Here is a 26,660-nt window from a genome sequence, read left to right as displayed (position 1 = left end):
CTCAAAAAAAAAAAAAATAATAATAATAATAAATAAATAATAAAATAAAATAAAATTTGGCTAGGCGCAATGGCTCACACTTGTGATTCCAGCACTTTGGGAGGCTGAGGCAGGTAGATCACTTAAGGTCAGGAGTTCAAGACCAGCCTGGCCAACATGGTGAAACCCCTTCTCTACAACAAATACAAAAATTAGCTGGCCATGGTGTTGGGTACTTGTAATACCAGCTACTTGGGAGGCTGAGGCAGGAGAATCTCTTGAACTCGGGAGGCAGAGGTTGCAGTGAGCTGAGATCGTGCCCACTGCACTTTAGCCTGGGTAACAGAGCGAGACTCTAAAGAAAAAAAAAGTTTTTTTTTAGAATAACTAGGAGTGGTGGCCTATACCTGTAGTTTCATCTACTAGGAAGGCTGAGTTGAGAGGATCACTTGAGCCCAGGAGGTCAAGGTTGGAGTGAGCTATGATTGAGCCACTGCACTCCAGCCTGGGCAACAGAGTGAAACCCTGTCTCAAAAAATAAAATTAAATAATAAATAATAATAATAATAATAAAAGTTCTGGACCGTGTACAATGGCTCATGCCTGTAATTCCAGCACTTTGGGAGACCAGCCTGGCCAACATGGTGAAACCCAGTCTATACCGAAAATGCAAAAATTAGCCGGGCATGGTGGCAGGTGCCTGTAATCCCAGCTACTCAGTAGGTTGAGGCAGGAGAATCACTTGAACCCAGGAGGCAGAGGTTGCAGTGAGCTGAGATTGTGCCATTGCACTCCAACCTGGGCAACAAGAGTGAAACTCTCTCAAAAAAATAAGTAATAAATAAATAAATAAAATTTCTACTCTGTAATTCTGTGTCTATGTCTTCGATTTAATGAAATGTAATACATTTTTATTACTAACAACTTCAAACAATGTGGAAGCACACAGAAGAAAATTGAGTTATTTTCACTGACCACTCCCTCCCTCCCCAGAGGTTAACTATGGGTGCAGCGATTCCTAGCCAATCTTCCAGGCATCTATTTATACATCTGTATACTTACACAACAAATATCTTAAGTTTTGTTTTTTCCTAAATGCAACTGTACCATAAGTATTTTAATCCAGCTTGCTTTTTTTTTTTTTTTTTTTTTGACGGAGTCTCTCTCTGTTGCCAGGCTGGAGTGCAGTGGCATGATCTCAGCTCACTGCAACCTCTGTCTTCTGGGTTCAAGCGATTCTCCTGCCTCAGCCTCCAGAATAGCTGGGACTATAGGCGCGCGCCACCATGCCCAGCTAAGTTTTGTAGTTTTAGTAGACATTGGGATCACCATGTTAGCCAGGATGGTCTCGGTCTCTTGACATTGTGATCTACATGCCTTGGCCTCCCAAAGTGCTAGGATTACAGACATGAGCCACCGTGCCCGGCTTTTTTTTTTTTTTTTGAGACAGAGTCTTGCTCTGTCACCCAGGCTAGGGTGCAGTGACATGATCTGGCTCACTGCAACCTCTGCCTCCTGGGTTCAAGTCATTCTTCTGCCTCAGCCTCCAGAGTAGCTAGGATTACAGGCGCCTGCCACCACTCTTAGCTAATTTTTGTATTTTTAGTAGAGACAGGGTTTCACCATGTTGGCCAGGCTGGTCTCAAACTCCTGGCCTCATGTGATCCGCCTGCCTCAGCGTCCCAAAGCCAGCCAGCTTGCTTTTTTTTGATTATATAATAATATATCTTGGCCAGGTGTGGTGGCTCACGCCTGTAATCCCAGCACTTTGGGAGGCTGAGGCGGGCGGATCACGAGGTCAGGCGATCGAGACCATCTTGCCTAACACAGTGAAACCCCGTCTCTACTAAAAATACAAAAAATTAGCCGGAAGTAGTGGCGGGCGCCTGTACTCCCAGCTACTCAGGAGGCTGAGGCAGAAGAATGGCGTGAACCCTGGAAGCACAGCTTGCAGTGAGCCGAGATTGTGCCACTGCATTCCAGCCTGGGTGACAGAGTGAGACTCCGTCTCAAAAAATAATAATAATCATAATATATATTGCAGCTATTCATTTGGTTAGTGTTTTCCTAAATTTTTATAGAAATTAGCTTCTTGGGCCAGGCGCGGTGGCTCAAGCCTGTAATCCCAGCACTTTGGGAGGCCGAGGTGGGCAGATCACGAGGTCAGGAGATCGAGACCATCCTGGCTAACACGGTGAAACCCCGTCTCTACTAAAAAATACAAAAAACAAGACGGGAGAGGTGGAGGGCGCCTGTAGTCCCAGCTACTCGGGAGGCTGAGGCAGGAGAATGGCCTAAACCCGGGAGGCGGAGCTTGCAGTGAGCTGAGATCCGGTCACTGCACTCCAGCCTGGCAGACAGAGCAAGACTCCGTCTCAAAAAAAAAAAAAAGAAAGAAAGAAATTTAGCTTCTTTTGGGAGCTTCTGGATAGCTGAACATGTAGAGGTTCTTGGAGGGTGGTGCACCCAGGAAGGGCATGGATGGAAGTTCTCTTCATCTGTATACTTTGTAATATTCTTTTTTTTCCCTAAGAGACAAGGTCTCACTATGCTGCCTAGGCTGGTCTTGAATTCCTGAGCTCAAGGGATCCTCCCACCTTGGCCTCCCGAAGTGCTGGGATTACAAAGGGCCACCATTCCTGGCCCTTTGTAATAGTCTTTATAATAAACAGGTACATGTTAAAAAAAAAAAAAGAGGGGGGAGAGAGAGAGAGATTTATTTTTAGAAACAGAATCTGGCTCGGTTGCCCTGGCTGGAGTGTAGCAGTGTGATCAGGGTTCATTGGAGCCTTGAACTCCTTGAGGAGGCTGGGCGCAGAGGCTCAAGCCTGTAATCCCAGCACTTTGGGAGGCCGAGACGGGCGGATCACGAGGTCAGGAGATCGAGACCATCCTGGCTAACATGGTGAAACCCCGTCTCTACTAAAAAATACAAAAAACTAGCCAGGCGAGGTGGCGGGCGCTTATAGTCCCAGCTACTCGGGAGGCTGAGGCAGGAGAATGGCGTAAACTCGGGAGGCGGAGCTTGCAGTGAGCTGAGATCCCACCACTGCACTCCAGCCGGGGCGACAGAGCAAGACTCTGTCTCAAAAAAAAAAAAAAGAACTCCTTGGGTCAAGTGATTTTCCTGCCTCAGCCTGCAACTAGCTAGAACCACAGACATGTGCCACCACACCCAGCTAATTTTAAATGTTTTGTGGAGATAGGGTCTAACTATGTTGTCCAACCTGGTCTGGAACTCCGGATATCAAGCCAACCTCCAGCCTCAACCTCCCAAAGTACTGGGATTACAGGTGTGAGCCACCACACATGGCCAGAAACTTAAATACTTTTGGAAATGTCCAACTTTGTCACTTTGAACAAATAAATTTTTTAAATAAGTGCTTCTATACTTGATTCAGGAGAGAGGAGCAGGGTTCCTCTATTTGAAGTTGCAAACTAATCCATTTTTAGAGCCCAGAAAGAGCTGACAGAAGGGACACAGGGCAATATCCTTGGGACTATTAGCAATTTTGACCTATGCTCATCCAGCATGTCTTCTCGTTACTTAATATTTGTGTATTAATTGATTTTTATTCATTTAAAAAAATTGTTATGGTTTGACATCTGTGTCTCTTTGGTTAGTTTTTCAAAGGCTCAGGGAATTTCAGCCCTCAAATTTCTCAAGTTTGGTTGATCTCAGTTTCATTCCCTAAAAATTTCTAACTTTGCATAATATGAATGTCTCACAGGCCTGAATAAATACCTCTCTCAAGTTGTTAATTAAGCCTAAGTAATTGCCCCTCTTTTTTAAGATGGAGTCTCTTTTAGGAGCCCCAAAATGTTCATATGTTTCTTCCTGGCAAGAATTATCTGGAATCTAGGAGACTGCATCCTCCAGAGCCTGAGAGGCTTCAGACAGCTGGGATTTCTTTTATTTATTTATATATTTATTTAGAGATAGTGTCTCACTCTGTTGCCCAGGCTGGGGTGCAGTGGCATGATCATACTTCACTGCAGCCTCAATCTCCTGAACTCAAGCAATTCTCCCACCTCAGCCTCTGGAGTGGCTATGAGTACAGGGGCATGCCACTATGCCTGGCTAAGACAATTGGCTCTTCTGAAGTACCATATCCTCTGCACATGGCCAAGACACAGGAGGGGGCCTGAATCAGTCCGTTTTCATGCTGCTGATAAAGATGTACCCAAGGCTAGGCGATTTACAAAAGAAAGACGTTTAATTCGACTTACAGTACAACGTGGCTGGGGAAGCCTCACAATTATGGTGGAAGGCAAGGAGGAGCAAGTCACATCTTACATGGATGGCAGCAGAGAGAGAGAGAGAGCTTGTGCAGGGGAACTCCTCTTTTTTTTTTTGAGACGGAGTCTCGCTCTGTCGCCCGGGCTGGAGTGCAGTGGCCGGTTCTCAGCTCACTGCAAGCTCCACCTCCCGGGTTTAGGCCATTCTCCTGCCTTAGCCTCCCGAGTAGCTGGGACTACAGGCGCCCTCCACCTCGCCCGTCTTGTTTTTTGTATTTTTTAGTAGAGACGGGGTTTCACTGTGTTAGCCAGGATGGTCTCGATCTCCTGACCTCGTGATCCGCCCACCTCGGCCTCCCAAAGTGCTGGGATTACAGGCTTGAGCCACCGCGTCCCGCCTTTTTTTTTTTTTTTTTTTTGGTGAGACAGAGGCTTGCTCTGTCACCCAGGCTGGAGTGCAGGAGCACAATCTCAGCTCACTGCAACCTCTGCCTCCTGGGTTTAAGCAGTTCTCATGCCTCAGCCTCCCCGAGTAGCTGGGACTACAGGCATGTACCACCACGCCTGGCTAATTTTTATAAGAGAACTCCTCTATTTAAAATCATCATCTCATGAGACTTATTCATTAGCACAAGAACAGCACAGGAAAGACATGCCCCCATGATTCAATTACCTCCCACTGGATCCCTCTCACATGTGGGAATTCAAGATGAGATTTGGGTGGGGACACAGCCAAACCATATCAGGGCCTGAGGCAATAATACGGCCAGGTGCAGTGGCTCATGCCTGTAATCCTAGCACTCTGGGAGACTAAGGCAGGTAGACCATGGGGTCAGGAGATCGAGACCATCCTGGCTAACACAGTGAAACCCTGTCTCTACTAAAAATACAAAAAATTAGCCAGGCATAGTGGTGGGCACCTGTACTCCCAGCTACTCCAGAGGCTGAGGCAGGAGAATGGCGTGAACTTAGGAGGTGGAGCTTGCAGTGAGCGGAGATTGCACCACTGCACTCCAGCCTGGACAACAGAGCAAGACTCTGTCTCAAAAAAAAAACAAAAACAACAAAAAAACTGCCCTTCCTCATAGTGAGACAGGAGAGTACCCTGACGCCCCTCTTGCAGAACATGTGACAGGGATATGGATCCTCTGTTCAGTCGCCGCCACTGCTCAAACTGCTTATGGGAGGGGAGCATGGAGAAAGACACTTGCAGGAGCCTAGAGCAAGCCCTTTGGGCTCTGGCCCACCCCCCGCCCCCACCAGTAGTATCTAGGGATGGGTGTCTGTGACTCCCAATGCCGAGTGTGTTACAGTGCACTCTTCCAGCTTTGCCATCCACAGAGGGCTTAAGTGTTAGCCAGCTCAGTGGACCCTCTACCTTTTTGCAAGGGCAGAGGGCCAGTGTGACAGCTTTCTGTATCCCCAGCTCTTGTCCAGCGTTCCCGAAGAATCAGGTCACACACAGACTTGAAGGGTGAATGCGGGGTTTTATTGAGTGGTGGAAGGGGATCTCAGTGGGATAGATGGGGAGCTGGAAGGAGGATGGAGTGGGAAAATGATCTTCCCCTGGAGTTTGGCCATCCAGTGGTTGAACTCCTCTTTGACCATCCCCAGCTGAACTCTTCTCGGCATTCAGACACTCCTTCTCTTCTCTCTCTGCCATGCCATTCTGCTGTTCATCTGCTTGTTTCCTTGTCTGCTGCTTCTGGAGCCTGGGGTTTAGGGTTTATATGGGTACAGGATAGGAGGCATGGTGCACCAAAAGGCAACTTTTGGGCACAAAACAGGAATGCTCATTCTCACTTAGGGCCACGAGTATCTAGGCTTGAGGGTGGGGACTTTGCTGGGGAACTGCCGTCTTCAACCCAGTATTTCACTGTCTCCTGTCTGTACCAATATTTGTGTCATTTCTGCCTTTCCCAAGATAAAGGAAAATGGAACTTAAGCAATGAGCCCTAATTTACCCCTTGTCTTCTTGAATGCTTCTCTTTGGTGAATCTGAAGAGAAATCTTTTTGTTTTCTTATTTTTTTTAGATGGAGTCTTGCTCTGTTCCCCAGGCTAGAGTGCAGTGGCATGATCTCATCTCACTGCAACCTCTGCCTCCCAGGCTCAAGTGATTCTCCTGCCTCAGCCTCCCAAGTAGCTGAGATCACAGGCGTGCACCACCATGCCCAGCTAATTTTTGTATTTTTAGTAGAGGCAGGGTTTCACCATGTTGGCCCAGCTGGTCTTGAACTCCTGACCTCGTGATCTGCCCACCTCGGCGTGAGCCACCACGCCCTTACTTCTTATATTTTTCTTTTGAGATAACATCTCACTCTGTTGCCCAGACTGGAGTGCAGTGGCACCATCATGACTCACTACAGCCTCAACCTCCTGGCTCAGGTGATCCTCCCAACTTAACCTCCTGAGTAGCTGAGACCACAGGTGTGTGCTACCATGCTCAGCTAAGTTTTGTATTTTTTGTAGAGAAAAGATTTTGATATGTTGCCCAGGTTGGTCTTGAACTTCTGGGCTCAAGCCATCCACCCACATTAGCCTCCCAAAGTGCTGGGATTATAGGTGTGAGCCACTGCACCTAGTCTGTGACTTATCCTTCTGATTGACTAGCTATAAACCGAGGTTCTCATAACCCCCTCCTTGGGTTCGATAATTTGCTAAGATGGCTCACAGAATCCAGGGAAATGTTTAGCAGTTTATTATAAAGGATATAATAAGAGACACAGGTAAACAGCCAGATGAAGTAATGTACATCGCAAGGTATGGGGGAACGGGTGTGGAACTTCCACATCCTCTCCAAGGCACACCTTCCTCTCAGCACCCCCACGTCTTCAGCAGTCTGGGAGTTCATGAAATTTTGTGGCTTCAGGCCAGGTGCATTGGCTTAGGCCTGTAATCCCAGCACTTTGGGAGGTGGAAGTGGGAGGATCAATTGAGTCCAGGTATTAGAGACCAGCTTGGGCAACATAGAGAAATGCTATCTCGCCGGGCGCGGTGGCTCAAGCCTGTAATCCCAGCACTTTGGGAGGCCGAGACGGGCGGATCACGAGGTCAGGAGATCGAGACCATCCCTGGCTAACCCGGTGAAACCCCGTCTCTACTAAAAAATAAAAAAAAAAAAATAAAAAAAAAATTAAAAAAAAAAAGAGAAATGCTATCTCTATAGAAAATTTAAAAATTAGTCGGGTGTGTGGTGCACTCCTGTAGTCTCAGCTACTCGAGAGGCTGAGGTGGAAGGATGGCTAGAGCCTTGAAGGTAGAGGCTACGGTAAGCTGTGATCTTGCCACTGTGCTCCAGTGGGTGATAGTGGGAGACTCTGGGCGATAGAGGGAGACCCTGTCTCAAAAAAAAAATATATATATATATATATATATATATACACACATATACACACACACATACACACACATATATATATATAGTTTTTATATAGCTTAACTTCCAGCCTCACCCCCATGGCCTTCTCAGAGATTGGTGAATGAGCTGAGTATTTGTTTTTTTTTTTTTTTTTTTTGAGACGGAGTCTCGCGCTGTCGCCCAGGCTGGAGTGCAGTGGCTGAATCTCGGCTCACTGCAAGCTCCGCCTCCCAGGTTCACGCCATTCTCCTGCCTCAGCCTCTGGAGTAGCTGGGACTGCAGGCGCCCGCCACCTCGCCCGGCTAGTTTTTTTGTATTTTTTAGTAGAGACGGGGTTTCACCGTGTTAGCCAGGATGGCCTCGATCTTCTGACCTCGTGATCCGGCCGTCTCGGCCTCCCAAAGTGCTGGGATTACAGGCTTGAGCCACCGCGCCCGGCGAGGCTGAGTATTTCAAGTCTCTTAACTCTCGGTCCTTCTGGTGAGCAGCCCCATCCTGAGAGTACCAGGGGCCTTAGCACCTCATTAGCATAAACCAAGGTATGAAAGCGGTTCTTGATGAATAACAAAAAACATACCTATCACTCAGAAAATTCCAAAAGCTTTAGGAACTCTGTGCCAGGAACCTAGGACAAAGACCAAATACAAATATAAATATATATATTTCTTATTTACCACATTGCCATTCAAGCCTTTATATCTGGTCTTGACCCATTTGTCCAATTGGTTTTCATATGTCATGCATGTACTTCCTATGTGCTGTTCCTTCTATCTGGAATGTAAGAAAAGGTCCTTTTATTGGCCGGGTGCAGTGACTCACGCCTGTAATCCCAGCACTTTGGGAGGCTAAGGTGGGTGGATCATGAGGTCAGGAGTTTGAGACCAGCCTGACCAACATGGAGAAACCCCGTCTCTACCAAAAATACGAAAATTAGCCAGATGTGGTGGCGCATACCTGTAATCTCAGCTACTCGGGAGGCTGAGGCAGGAGAATCACTTGAACACAGGAGACAGAGGTTGCAGTGAGCTGAGATCGCACCATTGCACTCCAGCCTGGGCGAGAGAGCAAGACCGTATCTCAGAAAAACAAACAACAACAACAACAAACTAGTTATCTATTCATGCCTGCCTCTTCCATTAGATGGTGAACTCCTTGAGTCCCAGAACTCTGTTTCATTTATCAAGGTAACCTAGACTATGGCGCTCGATGTAGGAATCATAATAAGTGTTGAACTGAATTGAACTGATGCATTTGTATTTTCTGCAGCTATTTCCTTTTCTTTCCTAAATTCTGATAAAAGTTAATTTGGAAAATGTCAGCCTGTCTCAGCTGTTCTTAGAGGAAAGAAGGAAAAGGGCACTTATTCATGCAGAGACAGAAAATCACATCCCTGGGGGCCAGGGATAGTGACTGCTGTTGAGATGCAAGTGAGGGACCCCACAGGGAGGGAGAAAACAACAGGGAAAGCCAGTCCGAAGGACAGCTGTTTCCTTCCACCTGAAAAACTCCTTTTGAGATCTCCTCTTTCCTCGAATCTGGAGTGTGGTGGTCCCCTGTGTTTGTGTGCAGCAGGTGGAGGTCAGCTTCCTGATTGGGACCTGTATCAGGTGGGATGGGAAGAATCACTATAAGAGGGTGGATTCATGGCTGCTTGACACCCTACTACCCTTCTTCAAGCTGATTAAAAGGATAATGGTTTGGGAGGCCGAGGCTTGTGGATCACTTGATGTCAGGAGTTCGAGACCAGCTTGGCCAACATGGTGAAATCCCATCTTCACTAAAAATACAAAAAAATTAGCTGGGCCTGGTAGCGGGTGCCTGTAATCCCAGCTACTCAGGAGGCTGAGGGAGGCGATCACTTGAACCCAGGAGGAGGAGGTTGCAGTGAACCAGGATCTATGCTACTGCACTCCAGCCTGGGTGACAACTAACATAGGCAAATGCAGTAGCACTGTTATTTTGAGAAAGGGAGGCTGGGCATGGTGGCTCACACCTGTATTCCCAGCACTTTGGGAGGCCCGAGGTGGTAGATCACCTGAGGTCGGGAGTTCGAGAACAGTCTGACCAACATGGAGAAACCCCGTCTCTGCTAAAAATTAGCTGGGCATGGTGGTGCGTACCTGTAATCCCAGCTACTAGAGAGGCTGAGGCAGGAGAATTGCTTGAACCCGGGAGGCGGAGGTTGTGGTGAGCCATGTTTGTACCATTGCACTCCAGCCTGGGCAACAAGAGCAAAACTCCATCTCAAAAAAAAAAAAAAAGAGCCAGGCATGGTGGCTCACACCTGTAATCCTACCACTTTGGGAGGCTGAGGCAGGCAGATCACAAAGTCAGGAGATCGAGACCATCCTGGCTAACACGGTGAAACCCCATCTCTATTAAAAAATACAAAAAAAAAAAAAAAAAAACCCCAAAAAATTAGCCAGGCGTGGTGATGGGTGCCTGTAGTCCCAGCTACTTGGGAGGCTGAGGCAGGAGAATGGCATGAACCCGGGAGGCAGAGCTTGCAGTGAGCCGACACGGTGCCACTGCATTCCAGCCTGGGCAATAGAGCGAGACTCTGTCTTGAAAGAAAGGAAGGAAGGAAGAAAGCAAGGCAGGCAGGCAGGCAGGCAGGCAGGCAGGCAGGCGCGGTGGCTCACGCCTGTAATCCCAGCACTTTGGGAGGCCAAGATGGGTGGATCACCTGAGGTCAGGAGTTCGAGACCAGCCTGGCCAACATAATGAAACCCCATCTCTACTAAAAATATAAAAACTAGCCCGACGTGGTGGTGGGCTCCTGTAATCCCAGCTACTCAGGAGGCTGAGGCACGAGAATTGCTAGAACCCAGGAGATGGAGGTTGCAGTGAGCTGAAACAGTGCCACTGCATTCCAGCCTGGGAGACAGCGCGAGACTCCATCTCAAAAAAAAAAAAAAAGAAAGAAAGAAAAAAAAAGAGAGAAAAGGAGATGGAGCTCCCTGGGGAAACAAAAAGCAGCCTGAGGCATGCAGCCAGTTTGACTGTTTGGGTGTCTCCTAGTCTCATTCTTCTGCTTCTCTATCTCCCCTCCTGTACTCCTACTCCAGAGTTTCCCGAGAGCCTATAGATCTGCTCCAGAGAGGAAGCTGGGAGCTGATTCTGGAGGAGAGCCCTAGACTGGGACCCCCAGCTTTCCCTTATGCTCCCGACAGCGTTTACCAAGTACCCATCCTTGAAGTCATTGTGGCACTCTCTGCCTTACCGAAGAAAAATGGATTTTGCCTCAATTCCTCAGTCCTGTTTAAATATTTAGTTCAATCAGCACTGGCCCAAGTGCCTTTTCCATTTCCCCTGGTGCCTGGGAGCCATGCTGACACCAGCATCATAAATAATGCATCCAATCCCAGCAACATGCCACTGGCCAGGAGTCACTCCATCCCTCAAGTCTCCCAGCCTGCCTGCTGCTGCAGACACTTTGTGTGAAGCTAGGCCAAGATGGAGAAGTCAGTCTTAAGCCCTGCAACCTTCAGCCAGAAAGCCACTCCCGGAGGGAGTCAGTGTGACAAGCAAGTGGTCCACACGCCAGTCCAGATCTGAGGGGCCTTCGAGGGGCTATATTGGTGGGGGGAATGGGAAGAGGTAGGAGCACCAAGGCCGCAGAGTGTTCCAACTCTGCCTTCAGCATTGCTCTGACCTCATGGGGAGACTTCAGGGCCCCTTACAAAAGGTCCGATTTAGGCTCTATGTGAGTATGGAGCAGAGGACAAGGGCACCCGATTTCCAGATTTCAGGAGACAGCCAAGATCAAGGGCAGAGGAAGGAGGCCCTGTGAAATGCTGGAAACTTCTCTCCTCCTTCTGCCTCCAGAATTCTAGCTTCTAACATGTACTCCACCCTTCATTTCAAGAACACAGTCCAAAATATATATACCTACTTTGTACCCACAAAATTTAAAAAGAAAAGGCCGGGTGCAGTGGCTCACTCCTGTAATCCCAGCTACTCGGGAGGTTGAGGCAGGAGAATTGCTTGAACCCAGGAGGTGGAGATTGCAGTGAGCAGGTATCACACCACTGCACTTCAGCCTGGGCGGAGCCGAGATCGTGCCACTGCACTCCAGCCTGGGCGACAGAGAGAGACTTTGTCTCAACATAAATAAATAAAAATTTAAAAATTGAGAAAAAAAAACACAGTCCCCATTTTACTTCATTATTCTAGAAGCCTGGAGTGGGTGGGGTGGGGTGGAGGAGTCAGGGCTTCCAGAAGATGGACACTTTGTCTCCTCTTACAGAAAGGAACCGATGACAGGATTTGGCTGGATGGGTTCTGGGTGTCCTTTACCAAAGCCTCGAAAAGGTCAAACTGCCTCCAGGTGCCCTGCTCAGTGCTCTGATCTGTGCAATTAAACGTGAAACATTGCATTAGTTGCCACTAATAATATAGTCCTGACCTGGCTCTGTAAAAGCAGCTCCTTGAAGCGGCTCTGTAATACTCATGCGTTTTTCCTCCGAAACTTTACAGAGATGAAAGGAGACATAAACAATGATTTATTTATCCAGGAGTTCGAAGTTTAGCTTTGAGCTCCCCAACATTTTCGGTCCTTTTTGAAATCAAGAGTGCTAATAAACTTCCCTCTGTCTCTTATAGAAAGGGCAGTAGCTACAAACATACAGGTAAAGATAAAAGGAGCTGATAAAAAGAGCAAATTCTAGTCTCCATTCCTCAGTCTGGCAGGGGTTGTGGGGGATTCATGAGTCCCCTTTCCCTGTCCTTGGAGTCATTTACACCATTGGGTATCTCAGGCTAACCCTACCAATTTATTTTGAGCTGCCTAGCACCTGAAGAATCAAGAGCCACCAAGGAAAGATGGCAGGGGAGTTGGTATTTTTTGGCCACTACTTTGCCAAATCCAGTGTTGATTTATTGCTCTTGCTCCAGTTTGTGGGTTGGACCACTCCCTTTTTCACTTGGCTTTTGGGACTGGTATTTCTCCGACATTTTTCATACCTCCCTCAATATTCCCTAGTCTCTCTTTACAGCTCTCCTCTTCATCACTACCTTCATAGTTCTTAATCTTGGCTACACAGTGGAATCACCTGAGGACTTTTTTTTTTTTTTTGAGACACAGTTTTGCTCGTTACCCAGGCTGGAGTGCAGTGGCGAGATCTCGGCTCACTGCAACCTTTGGCTCCTGGGTTCAAGCGATTCTCCTGCCTCAGCCCCCTCAGTAGCTAGAACTAGCTGGGACTAAAGGCATGTGCCACGATGCCCGGCTAATTTTGTATTTTCATTAGAGACGGGGTTTTTCCATGTTGGTCAGGCTGGTCTTGAAGTCCTGACCTCAGGCCATCTGCCTGCCTCGGCCTCCCAAAATGCTGGGATTACAGGCATGAGTCACCGTGCCCAGCCTTTAAAAAAAATTTTTTTTTTTTGAGACAGAGTCTCACTCTGTCACCAGGCTGGAATGCAGTGGCATCATCTCAGCTCACTGCAACCTCCGCCTCCCGGGTTCAAGCAATTCTCCTTCCTCCCAAGTAGCTGGGACTACAGGCACATCCTACTACACCGGCTATTTTTTTTTTTTTTTATTCCGTATTTTAGTAGAGACAGGGTTTCATCATATTGCCCAGGCTGGTCTCAAACTCCTGAGCTCATGCAATCCACCTGCTTCAGCCTCCCAAAATGCTAGGATTACAGGCGTAAGCCACCATGCCCGGCCTTTTTTTTAAAACTAAAACCTATGGCCTACTCCAAACTAATTAAATCAGGATTTTTGGGGGTGGAGCTCAGCCTTGTCTCCGTAGTTCCCCTGGAGCAGCTAGAGAACCAACCTTTGCTCTCAATGTTGGCTTGCCCCAGGGTTCAGGCCTCTGCCCTCCTCTCCACCCACACTCCCTCTCCTGGCAGGTAATCTCACCAGTTTCTAGCTTCCTCCACTGTGTATGTGGTGGCGACATCCAGATTTGCATCTCTAGTCTAGGCCTCTTTGCTAAGTTCCAGAGCCCAGATCCAGTTGTCTATCTCATACTTTCAAACAGATGTCTATAAGCACCTGGGAGTCCTAACAAGTTTGCTTTGGGCCGAGTGCAGTGGCTCACGCAGGTAATCCCAGCACTTTGGGAGGTCGAGGAAGATGGATCACCTGAGGTCAGGAGTTGGAGACCAGCCTGGCCAACATGGTGAAACCTTGTCTCTACTAAAAATACAAAAATTAGCCCGGCGTGGTGGTGTGTGCCTGTAATACCAGCTACTCTGGAGGCTGAGATGGGAGAATTGCTTGAACCTGGGAGGTGGAGGCGGCAGTAAACCGAGATCATGCCACTGCACTCCAGCCTAGGCAACAGAGCGAGACCTTGTCTCAAAAAAAAAAAAAAAGTTTGTTTTCCCATTTCATCTCTTATATTCAATCCTTCAGTAAGAGCTATTGGCTCTGCCTTAAAAAATATATCTCTGGCCAGGCGCAGTGGCTCATGCCTGTAATCCCAACACTTTGGGAGGCTAAGGCAGGCAGATCACCTGAGGTCGGGAGTTCGAGACCAGCCTGACCAACATGGGGAAACCGCCCCCCCCATCTCTACTAAATACAAAATTAATTGGGCGTGGTAGTGCATGCCTGTAATCCCAGCTACTCGGGAGGCTGACACAGAAGAATCGCTTGAACCCGGGATGGGTGGGGGGCAGGGGGGTGTGGTGGAGGTTGCGGTAAGCCAAGATCGAGCCACTGCACCTGGGCAACTCAAGACGATAACTCCGTCCAAAAAAAAAAAAAAAAAAAAAAAAAAAAAAAACCTCCATGGCCATGACCAGCTACCATCCTACTCCAGTCTTTGTTACTTCTCTCTTCCTTGAAATAGTCAGTCTCTATCAATGTCTTTGTTTGCCGGCCGCGGTGGCTCAGCCCTGAATCCCAGCACTTTGGAGGCCGAGAGGGCGGATCACGAGGTCAGGAGATCGAGACCATCCCTGGCTAAACACGGTGAAACCCGTCTCTACCTAAAAAATACAAAAAACTAGCCGGCGAGGTGGCGGGTGCCCGGTAGTCCCCAGCTACTTGGGAGGCTGAGGCAGGAAATGCGTAAACCCGGGAGGCGGGAGCTTGCAGTGAGCTGGGATCCGGCCACTGCACTCAGCCTGGGCTAAAGAGAGAGATCCGTCGTCAAAAAAAAAAAAAAAAAAAAAGTCTTCCTGTTTTGTCTTTCTCAGGGTTTGAACTCTGCACAGCAGCCCAAGTGATTTTTTTTTAATTTTAGTTTTATTTTATTTTTTGAGATGGAGTTTTGCTCTGTAACCTCCGCCTCCCAGGTGCAAGCGATTCTCCCACCTCAGACTTCTGAGCAGCTGGGATTACAGGCACACGCCACCATGCCCCACTAATTTTGTATTTTTAGTAGAGATGGGGTTTCACCATTTTGGCCAGGCTAGTCTTGAACTCCTGGCCTCAAGTGATCTGCCTGCGTCAGCCGCCCAAGGTGCTGGGATTACAGGTGTGAGCCACTGTGCCTGGCTGATTTTTTTTTGAACTGCATCACTGGCAAGCAAGTGAGCTTTTAAAAACAAATGAAGCTGTGGTTGGTGGTGGACGCCTATAATCTCAGCACTCTGGGAGGTCAAGGCGAGTGGATCACTTGAGGTCAGGAGTTCAAGACCAGCCTGGCCAACAAAGTGAAACCCCGTCTCTACTAAAAATTCAAAAATTAGCTGGGCGTGGTGGTGGATGCCTGTAATCCCAGCTACTAGAGAGGCTGAGGAGGGAGAAATGCTTGAACCTGGGAGGTGGAGGTTGCAGTGAGGTGAGATGGTGCCACTGCACTCCAGCCTGGGCAACAGAGACTCCGTCTCAAAAACAAAACAAAACAAAACAAAACACACACACACACACACACACACACACCCAGGGCTGGGCGCGGTGGCTCACACCTGTAATCCCAGCACTTTGGAAGGCTGAGGTGGGTGGATCCGCTGAGGTCAGGAGTTTGAGACCAGTCTGGCCAACATGGTAAATCCCCATCTCTACTAAAAAAAAAAAAAAAAGAAATTAGCGGGGTGTGGTGGCACATGCCTGTGATACCAACTACTCAGGAGGCTGAGGGAGGAGAATCATCTGAACCTGGGAGGTGGAGGTTGCAGTGAGCCAAGATCGGGCCACTGTATTTCAGCCTGGGTGACGGAGACTCCATCTCAAAAACAAAACAAAAACCAAATTAAGTCTCCATTACTCCATGTTTAAAACCTTCTAAAGGCTTCCCACTATATTTAGAATAAAATTCAAACTCTTTACCATGGCCCACTGGTCCCTATGGGATCCTGACCCTATTCACCTCCCTGACCCCATCTGCTCTCCACACTGGCCTTTCCACGTCATGATCAAGTCAGGCTGCTTCCTGATGTGGGGAATTTGCACTTTTTCCCTCTGTCTGGAATGTTGCTCTCCAGATGTCCCAAGTGTTCACTCTATTTCATTATTTTGGTTTCTTTTTTTTTTTTTTTTTGAGACGGAGTCTCGCTCTGTCGCCCGGACTGGAGTGCAGTGGCTAGTTCTCAGCTCACTGCAAGCTCCACCTCCCGGGTTTATGCCATTCTCCTGCCTCAGCCTCCGAGTAGCTGGGGATACAGGCGCCCGCCACCTCGCCCGGCTAGTTTTTTGTATTTTTTAGTAGAGACGGGGTTTCACCGTGTTAGCCAGGATGGTCTCGATCTCCTGACCTCGTGATCCGCCCGTCTCGGCCTCCCAAAGTGCTGGGATTACAGGCTTGAGCCACCGCGCCCGGCCTATTTTAGTTTCTTTTCAGTTCTTAGCATATACAAAAGGCCTTCCCTTACCACCATCATCACTTTTTGTGTTCTCTGATCTCGATTTACTCTCCCTATAACATTTATCATTCTATACTAGCATATCTGTTTATGTATTTCTTTTTTTTGAGGTGGAGTCTTGCTCTGTCGCCCAGGCTGGAGTACAGTGGCATGATCTTGGCTCACTGCAACCTCCGCCTCCCGGGTTCAAGCGATTCTCCTGCCTCAGCCTTCTGAGTAGCTGGCATTACAGGCACCCGCCACCACGCCTGACTAATTTTTGTATTTTTAGTAGAGACGGGGTTTCACCATGTTGGCCAGGTTGGTCTCAAACTCCTGACCTTGTGATTCATCCACCTCGGCCTCCCAAAGTGCTGGGATTACAGGCGTGAGCCACTGCACCCGGCCCCAGGTGTCCTTTTCTGTTAGCACTAAGCCAACCGTGTCAGCTAGGAGGAGAGACAAACCAAGGTGAGTTAAACACATTGAGGTGTTTCAAGGGATTGAGTAGGACTTAGATAAAGTGGTGAGGGGTCCCCTTCTTTCTCTGTGTATTTCTCTTTATTATCTTATTCTGTTTCTGTGTCCCTTAATCTGTGTATACTGTATACTGCTCTAAGTGTTTTCTGGCTGAATCTATGTTTACTTAAAATTGAGGGGTGGATACCATCTGTAGGAGTTTGCTAAGGCTCCTGTAACAAATTACTACCAACTGGGTAGCTTCAAACAATTCATTCTCTCACAGTTCTACAGGCCAGAAGCTTGAAAGCAAGGTGTCAGTAGGGTTAGTCCTTCTGGAGGCTCTGGGGGAAAATCCATTCCATGCCAGTGGTTGCTGGCAACCCCTGGCACTGCTTGGTTTGTAGCTGCGTAAGTCCCATCTCTGCCTCTCCCTTCACAGGGCTGCCCCCTTTTCTCTGCGTCTTTCTTCTTCTGTCTCTTATAAGGACGCATGGCATTAGACTTAGGGTCCATCCTAATCTCAGGATAATCTCATCTTGAGATCTTTAGCTTAATTATATCTGCAAACACCCTTTTTCCAAATAAGGTCATATTCACTGGTTCTGGGTGGGCATGTCTTTTGGGGGGCCACCATTCAACCCACTACATCATCTTAGAGGCAAGAGGGTGAGGTAGGAATGAGTCAGATTTGCTTTTTCAGTCCTTCTGTTCTTTCCATCTTCCCTCCCCGTCCCCACCCCAGCTGCTTTTCAGGGCTAGTAAGAAGGAGTGAGGGTTGAGGCAGAACCTTATGTGGATGCTGACTGACAATTTTGCTAGCTAGTCCTGGTGAGATGGTCAGCCCGGGCCATTCCCCCTTGGCTTCCTGGTCTGCCTTGGGCAGTGGCTTATGTGGCTCTGCCCACGCTCTGCCTATTTGCACATTTGCACCTGGACTCTGATCTCCTGAACCTGACCTGCCAAACCTGTTTCCACCCAACCTGAAGGACTCAGGGAACCTGCTTCCTTCCCTGGGGCCAGGGTTTGGCTTATTCCTTAGACTGGCTGGGCTCTGGGCTGATGATAACACCAGAAATGGTTATTTCCAGCTCAGATCTCTCTCCTAAACACTAGGCCTTTTCATCCAACTATTTCCCAAAGAGAAGACATCTACCTGGATATTTCCAAAGGCACCTCGAACACAACCCTTCCAGCACAGAACCTGTCCACTATCCTCTTCCCCAACTTGCCTTTCGTCCTGTATGCTTTGCTCACTGATCTCTACTTACCTCTCTCCACCAGTTCCCCATAAGCCTTGTCACCACCCTTTCACTTCATGCCTCCCTAGAGTCACCAGATCTGACACCTCTTGCCTCCTCCATCTCTCTAAAACTATCTACTTATCATAACCTACTGCCTTTACCCTAGGCCAGACCATCACCCCTTCTCACCAACCTCCCAACTGATCTGGTCTGGACTCTCCACCCTTTCTAATCCACTGTCTGTACTGCAGTCTGAATCATCTATATAAACACCTCACTCCCTGTCACATTCCTTCAACACTTCCCATTGACCCTTAGCATTCTTTTTCTTGACCCTACAACCTCCGCCTCCCAGGTTTAAGCGATTCTCCTGCCTCAGCCTCCCAAGTAGCTGGGATTACAGGTACGCATCACCATGCCCGGCTAATTTTTGTATTTTTAGTAGAGATGGGATTTTGCCATGCTGGCCAGGCTGGTCTCAAACTACTGACCTCAGATGATTTGCCTGCCTCGGCATCCCAAAGTGTTGAGCGTGAGCCACCGCACAGATCAACCATTTCTTATTCAAATCTACAGTAGTTAAAAAAGAGAAACAGTAGGGTCAATTAACTTAACCACCCAGGGGCTCATTTCTGTCCCCATTATGACTTAGTCTCCTTTCTATTACCTACAGATAATGTTACTAGAGAAGGAACCTTCTTGTGGAACCAGCCAAATGGCTGAGCTAGCTCCCCTGTGAGGGCATGAGGGAACTGTGTGATCTGAAAACACATACTGCCCGAAACCAACACCTTTTGGGATTGGTCCTGGATTTCATGTTTTTAGCACAGAGGATCTATGGAAGCACCAGCTCTATGACTAGAGAAGCTACAGAACTCCCAATTCTGGTTTCCTTTCTCTTCGGGGTTCTTCTGCTTTGATTCTTGCCATCACATGCCTACATTTCTCTTGGGATATGTTCCTCTGCCTTTAAAACCCAGGCCCTCCTTAGAATATAAGACAGGCTGGCCTTTTCCAAAAGAATTTTACTAAATAAGAGAAGAAGTTAATGAAAGGAAAAAGAAGACAGAAATAAATCATGGAAAACACAAACCAACAAGACAAAGTCCGTTTTCTGAAGCCTGGCTTCTGGTTTCAGATTAATTACATTTTAGACCTCCAGGCTCCTTTCCTGGGTTCAGTATCACAGAACTCCCAGACTGTGGCCAGCATCAATCTCTTTTTATTTATGTATTTATTTATTTAATTTTATTTTTTAATGTTTTTTGAGACGGAGTTTTGCTCTTGTTGCCCAGGCTGGAGAGCAATGGCACGATCTCAGCTCACCACAACCTCCACCTCCCAGGTTCAAGCGATTCTCCTGCCTCAGCCTCCCTAGTAGCTGGGATTACAGGCATGTGTCACTGCGCCCAGCTAATTTTGTATTTTTAGTAGAGCCGAGGTTTCTCCATGTTGGTCAGGCTGGTCTCGAACTCCCAGCCTCAGGTGATCCGTCTGCCTTGGCCTCCCAAAGTGCCGGGATTACAGATGTGAGCCACCGTGCCTGGTCTATTTATTTATTTTTTTGAGACAAAGTCTTGCTCTGTTGCCCAGACTGGAGTGCAGTAGCTTGATCTTGGCTCACTGCAAACTCCGCCTCCCAGGTTCAAGCGATTCTTCTGCCTCAGCCTCCTGAGTATCTGGGACTACAGGCGCGTGCCACCACGCCCGGCTAAGATTTTGCATTTTCAGTAGAGACGGGGTTTCACTGTGTTGACCAGACTGGTCTTGAACTCCTGACCTTATGATCTGCCTGCCTCGGCCTCCCAAAGTGCTGGGATTACAGGCGTGAACCACCAAGCCCAGCTAACCAGCACCAATCTCTTTTTATTTTTTTCGCACACATAAAAACTCCATCCCTATGTTCAGACAAAACCAACTCTCCATTTCACCTCTTCACCTAAAGCTTNCTCCCAAAGTGCTGGGATTACAGGCTTGAGCCACCGCGCCCGGCCCTTTTTTTTCTTTTCTTTATTTATTTTTTTGAGACAGAGTCTTGCTCTATTGCCCATGCTAGAGTGTAGTGGCACAAACATGGCTCACAGCCTCGACCTCCTGGGCTCAAGCGATTTTCCTGCCTCAGCCTTTTCCAGAGTAGCCAGGACCATAGGTGCGCGTGAACTGGCTAACTTTTTTTTTTTTTTTTTTTTGGTAGAGGTGGGGTCTTGCCATGTTGTCCAGGCTCAAATGATCCTCCTGCCTTGGCCTCTCAAAGTGCTGGGATTACAGGCATGAGCCACCATGCCTAGCCACCTATAGCTTTCTTGCTGCATCCACTTCTCTTCAACTAAATGGTGAAGAACTATCTTATATGTGGTTCTTTAATTGCAACAACTGTGCAAGGAAATTTCATCCGTGTAAGGGCTGGATTTGCCTTGGGATTTCTGGCATGGCCTGAGAGACACTTCTTCCTTAGTGATGAGAATAACTGGAATAGAGAGAAGGGACTTAACACATATGAAGCTCTCAACAAATGCCAACACCTTCTATATTTAAATTTTACCAGGCTGGGCATGGTGGTTCATGCCCGTAATCCCAGCACTTTGGGTGGCCGAGCAGGCAGTTCACCTGAGGTCCGGAGTTCCAGACCAGTCTAGCCAACATGGTGAAACCCTGACTCTACTAAAAATACAAAAACTAGCCAGACATGGTGACGGGCACCTGTAGTCCCAGCTGCTTGGGAGGCTGAGGCAGGAGAATTGCTTGAGCCTCGGAGGTGGAGCTTGCAGTGAGCTGAATTGTGCCATTGCACTCCAGCCTGGGCAATGAGAGCGAAATTCCGTCTCAAAAATTTTTTTACCATAAGCCTTTGAGGTAGGTATCAACCAGTAGTAATATTTTGTAATCCCTCTTGAGGCTCAGAGGGGTTAAGTAACTTGCTCAAGGTCTTTATAGTTAAACTCCCAAACTAGGAGTGATGTTAGGGCTGGTTGATGACAAGTTTGTGGTCTAAACCATGTAGCTAAGAAGGGAGACATGCCTTTGCTTTTTTAAAGGTGCAGGCTTTCCACCCTTCTTTGCTTGAAACGTTTCTTTCAATCTACAAACATTTGCTGAGCTCCTTTATGTGTGAACCTCTCTAGAATTAGGACATAGAAAAGTTTCATAGGCAAAGTCCTGTATTCAGCTCTTCTGATTCTCCGAGTCCATGATTCATTGGTATTTATTCTTCAGATACTGAGCATCTACTATGTCAGCTCAGAAATGTAGAGGACATTGGCCTAGGAGCTGGAGATGGAAGAGACTAATATATAGAATCTAGAGTAAAAAAACGGTTCCAAGTACTGCCACCATCATTACCTCCTGCTAGTCCCCTTCAAGTCTTTGAGGTCTTTCACGGGGTGCTGCTGGATAAGGCTGTACCTAAGGGGACATAGGGAGTTTTCTTGGCATCTTTCACCATTTATTGTGGTTAGCACAGTCATCAGAAACACCTGGCAAGAGCACTAAGCTGGGGAAATGAGACAGGCACACAATGAATTAACAAAAACAGGGCAAGATTTCGAAGGAGGAGAAATTGCTTATGAAAAATTAATGGGAAAACACCCTAAAGCTTGTGATCCACTTCTTTGCACTTTATGGTTTCTAGATGGTCTTTGACTTGGAGAAAGACTGTGGTTCAGAACATTCTAGGCCAGAGAAAAGGGCTGATTTATAATCCCAATATTGCTGCCAGTTTACTGTGTGATTCCAGGTGAATTATTCAACCTATTTATGTGTCAGCTCAGAAATGGAGTGATGTCAGTTTTGTCAGAATGTTTTTGGTGGGATCTCTGGTAAATGTTGAATGACAGCTATGCAATGTGCAGAACAGAACACTTTTGCTTTCTTCTCTGGGTCAGAATTTGACACATGGCTCAGAATTTGACACACAGCAGAGAACCCTTGGGAATCTGTGGTTTTCTGGGGTTAAAAAGAAAGCAAGAGACACCTGTTATTTGCATGGTGCTCTGTGTTCCCTGGTTTAAAAAGCACTTTCAGATATCATCACAACTGATCCTTACCACACCTGTGAAGGGGGAATTCGCGTTCCCATTTTATAGATGAGGAAACAGGTCATAGAGTCAATGTAATTCAATGGTGCTTTCTTTTTTTATTTTTATATTTTGCCTCAGCTACGCACAACTGTTTTTTCATCTCAATACTTTGTGATAAGGGACCATCACAAATGTCATCACCAAACAACCGAAACACAACCTTCTTTTCTGGGGGCACCTCTTAGCCCTGCACAGACCTCAAACCCAGAGTTGACAGCACACAGCTGTGTATCATCAGACATTCCAAACAAGCCACCACACCAAGAAATCCTCTTCGTGTTTATTATGCAGCAATGTCTGGGAGTACTTTGGAATGGACTGGCTTCTCTAAAGAAAGTTATTTGTGTTCGTTTGGGGGATAGCCAGCTAAGATTCAACGTTGTTTTTTTTTTTTTTTTTTTTTGTTTCTGTGAGAGTAGGAAGGCCGTGAAAACAGAGGTTGTTTAGAGAATTGGCTTGAGACAATAATCATTTAGAAGCTTTAGGCACATAACCAGCTAAGTGTCCATCCACATCAAGCTGATTGAACAGAATCTCCTCTTTTTGGGGGCGGTGATTGTGAACTGTAGGGCCCTGTTCCCCTATGGACAAAGGAAGCCCCCCACTCCTAAAGGTCCCAGCAGAACAGGCCCTGCATATATAGGGCCTGTCTAGAGCCAGGGCCTCCATCTGGGTGTTGGAGAGTTGGTTCTGCTCAGCCCAGTTTTGGGGTGAACGATGACGCAGTTAGGGTGGCCTAGGAAGGGAGTTTTTCAACCTCTGTCCCCAGCTGGGTCTCTGGCGAGGCGGGAAGCACCAGGGGTCTTCCTGGCCCTAGAGCCTGCAGGCTCCAGGCCGGCCCCTTGGATCTCACCACGAGGAAGGCACCCTGCTGCCTGTACTTATTTGCATCCAAGAGTTTGCATTGAGATTGGCGCTTGCCTACTAGGTCAGCCACAGGGGGGTTCCCCAGGGACAGAGGTAGGGAAGGAAGACCTGTCTCGGTGTGGACAGGTGAGGGGGTACACTGGGTGGGGCAAGAGGTGCTGGGGAGAGGCTGAGCCTCAGCCCCCACTCTAATTCTCTAACTACCCCTGGTCTGCATTTGAGCGCAGGCCTCTGCCTCGGCCAGGACCCTGGCCCCAGGGCCCTCCACTTCCAGCAACACCCCCCACCCTCCCCCCCAATTCCCGCTGGTCCCGCAGCGCTCGGGCCTCCCTGGGCCTCCCCCGGCCCGGCCCACTAGGCTTCGCTAGCCTGGCGCTGGGGCGGGCACCAGCCCCACCTCTTGGCTTCCCCTCCCCTTCAGTTCTCCCTCCCCTCCGTGGCGAGGCAACGCGGAGCGCGGCGTGCAGGCGGCGGTCGAGGCTTGAGGCTGAGGAGGCGGCGGCCGGCGCGGCTGGGCTCGGCTCGGCTCCGCGGGCGGCGGGCGGACAGGCGGCCAACATGACCGGGTCGGAGGTAGGCAGGCTCAGCCGACCCGGCCCGTGTGGGAGCGGCCCGGGACGGGGGCCGGGCGAGCGCACGCCAACTGCCGGAGCCACTGGCGCCCGGGGCTGAGGTCGCAGGGGGCGGGCGCCGGGGCCGCAGAGGGCAGGACTCCCCACCCCAACCACCCCTCCTCCCCACGGGGGGCTCGCGAGGGGCCGGGGCCACCTTCACCCTCGCACCCCGCCAGGTGTTTAGGGCCAGGCCTCTACTTGGGGGTACGAATTACCAGACATCTCCCTCCACGAAACCCTCATGGTGGTGGGGCCCGTCGAGCCCCCTGAGAAGGTGGCCTTCTCGCGTGGCTTCTAGGCGCTGGAGAGGATGAGGGGACATCCCCTCCCCTGCTTCTTCCCCACTCAGTGGGAGCCTGGGGTGGGGTGGGGCGGTGGGGGCCCAGCTAGGGGCCCAGCTGGACAGGCCTATTTGCGGGCCGGGGCCCTGCACCTCGCCTTCCTCGGCCCCCCTTCTTTCGTTTCTGGTCCAGCCCCCCACGAATGGGGCTTCGTGGGACCTGGGAACCTCAGCCGGAGGTGGGGAGTTGAGCTCTGCCTGGACGTTTGCTCTGCTGCCTGCCTCCTTCCCAGTCTGCGGAAGAGAGAAATAAGGTCAAACAAACTTTCTCCCTACTCACGACGCCCTCCTCCCTCTTTCCTGGTAAAATAATAATTCAGATAAGTGGCGTGTTTGTATGAGAGACTTGCTCTTCCTTCTCCACTCATTAGCTGAGCTTCTGATGGATGGTGGTGGGAATGGCCTGGCTAAATGAGGCCACTTTGCAGAAGAGAGCGGCGAAAGAGCCACTAAGATAGACAATAACAATGCAGCTGCCTTTCAGATAAACACACAGTGGGAAGTTTCCAGCGAGCCTATTAGATGAGAGGAAAAGCACTTGAAAATGTTATCTTTTAGTTGAAAGCCTGCAGCAATTTCTTAATCACAAGACATTAAATGGATCTGGATTAAATATGGTAAAAGGGTAAAAAAGATGGTGATATCACCCCCAGGGCACTTTGCCTCTTATAATTGATCCCCCTGACCCCCTTTTGTCCTCATCTTCCCAGGTAGAGCTGTGGAAAAGTTTGTTAGCGTTCTTCCTCTTACCTGTTCTGCTCATCTGATTTTTTTTTTTTTTTTTTTAAGTAGCGATTGAAATGTAGGTTGGACTGTGAAGCCTTTCTCCATGCTCTGAATGTGTCTTAGGTCAATAGTTTATGTGAGAAGCAGCCTCCAGGGCAAATTGTATTGGAGGAAAAAGATGTGGAAGTAGTTATAGTACAGAGGACACATGTTTAGTGTGCCCTGACTACCCAGTGATAAGAGGTGTCTTTTTTATTATTAAAGAAATGACATTGGGACAGAAGTCTAGGAGAAACTGATGAAGCATTAATTGAAATGAAAATGCCAAGAAAATAAAGGTCCGTCAATAGTAGGCACGTGAGAGAATATATTAAGGCTGGATTATTATGTTTGCTTTTACCAGTGACTGAATTATGAGCTTAATTTCAAACGTGAATTGCCTAACATAAAAAGTCATGGATTGACAAATCTGAACTTTCTGTTGAAAATATTAAGTTCTGTACTTCCTTTAATTACAGATTATGTCTACTTTGAGAATTCCTCCAGCAACCCATACCTAATAAGAAGGATAGAAGAACTCAACAAGGTATATACACTGAGTGTTCTTAATTTTAATTTAAAAAATATTTATTTTCCCTTGACGGGTAATTGGGTAAAGGGTGGCCTGGTGCGGAGGCTCATGACTGCAATCCCAGTAAATTGGGAGGCCTGGTGAGTGGATAGCTTGAGCCCAGGAGTTTGAGACCAGCCTGTGCAACATAGTGAGACCCCATCTCTATTTTTTAAAAAATTAATATAAAAAATAAAAATAGGGCCGGGCACGGTGGCTCATGCCTGTAATCTCAGCACTTTGGGAGGCCGAGGTGGGAGGATCACCGGAGGTCGGGAGTTCGAGAGCAGCCTGACCAACATGGAGAAACCCCGTCTCTACTAAAAATACAAAAAAATTAGCCAGGCATGGTGGCACATGGGAGGCTGAGGCAGGAGAATCGCTTGAACCCAGGAGGCGGAGGTTGTGGTAAGCCAAGATCGCACCATTGCACTCGAGCCCGGGCAACGAGTGAAATTACATCTCAAAAAAAATAAATAATAATAAATAAAAATGAACGGGGTAAAGGGCATAAGAGATGATTTTACTTTCAGTCCCAGACTCTTTGAAAGTTGAGATTTTAGGCTGGGCATGGTGGCTAACACCTGTAATCCCAGCAATTTGGGAGGCCAAGGCAGGTGGATCACTTGAGGTCAGGAGTTCAAGACCAGCCTGGCCAACATGGTGAAACCCCGTTTCTACCAAAAAAGTACAAAAAAATTAGCCAGGCATGGTGGCATGCACCTGTAATCCCAGCTACTCAGGAGGCTGAGGCAGGAGAATCGCTTGGACCTGGGAGGCAGAGGTTGCAGTGAGCTGAGATCACCCCATTGCACTCCAGCCTGGGTGACAGAGCGAAACACTATCTCCAAAAAAAAAAAAAAAGAAAGTTGAGATTTTAGAGAGTTATGCAGGATTCTGAATTCCGAATATTCTTTTACTTTTTAGTTACTGAATATTTAGAAGTCTGCAGATATTTTCAAATTGCTTAGAGTCTCTGAAAGAGCAGTTCACTTATGTAACTCAGACCCTTTTATGTTTAGAGTCATAATGTGTATTTTCGCTTTTAGTGAATTAATATTTTCCTCTTCCAGGTTTAGGAGGAAGCTAGGGAACATAATATTGAAAGGAATTGGCTGGGCGGGTGCAGTGGCTCACGCCTGTAATCCCAGCCACTTTGAGAGGCAGAGGCGGGTGGATCACCTAGATCGGGAGTTCGAGACCAGCCTGGCCAACATGGAGAAGCCCCATCTCTACTAAAAATACAAAATTAGCCTAGTGTGTTGGTGCATGCCTGTAATCCCAGCTACTCAGGAGGCTGAGGTAGGAGAATTGCTTGAACCTGGGAGGTGTAGGTTGCGGTAAGCCAAGATCACGCCATTGCACTCCAGCCTGGGCAACAAGAGTGAAACTCCATTA

General features: G+C 48.2%; 1 protein-coding gene across 1 annotated transcript in view; it reads left to right on the top strand.

The window, feature by feature from the left end:
• The window catches only part of LOC108513206 (translation initiation factor IF-2-like), a 90,812-nt gene that overhangs the window by 55,842 nt on the left and 8,310 nt on the right, over positions 1-26,660 (top strand). Inside the window, exon 3 of the mRNA XM_017848896.1 lies at positions 25,171-25,238. The gene's annotated coding sequence lies outside the window, so the exon portion shown is untranslated. The remainder of the gene's footprint in view (positions 1-25,170; positions 25,239-26,660) is intronic.

This window comes from Rhinopithecus bieti, unplaced genomic scaffold, assembly GCF_001698545.2.
Source record: "Rhinopithecus bieti isolate Rb0 unplaced genomic scaffold, ASM169854v2 scaffold_28163, whole genome shotgun sequence".
NCBI lineage: Eukaryota > Metazoa > Chordata > Mammalia > Primates > Cercopithecidae > Rhinopithecus > Rhinopithecus bieti.
The sequence above is the reverse complement of the archived record's forward strand: the minus strand, read 5'-3'. Positions and strand labels throughout refer to the sequence as shown.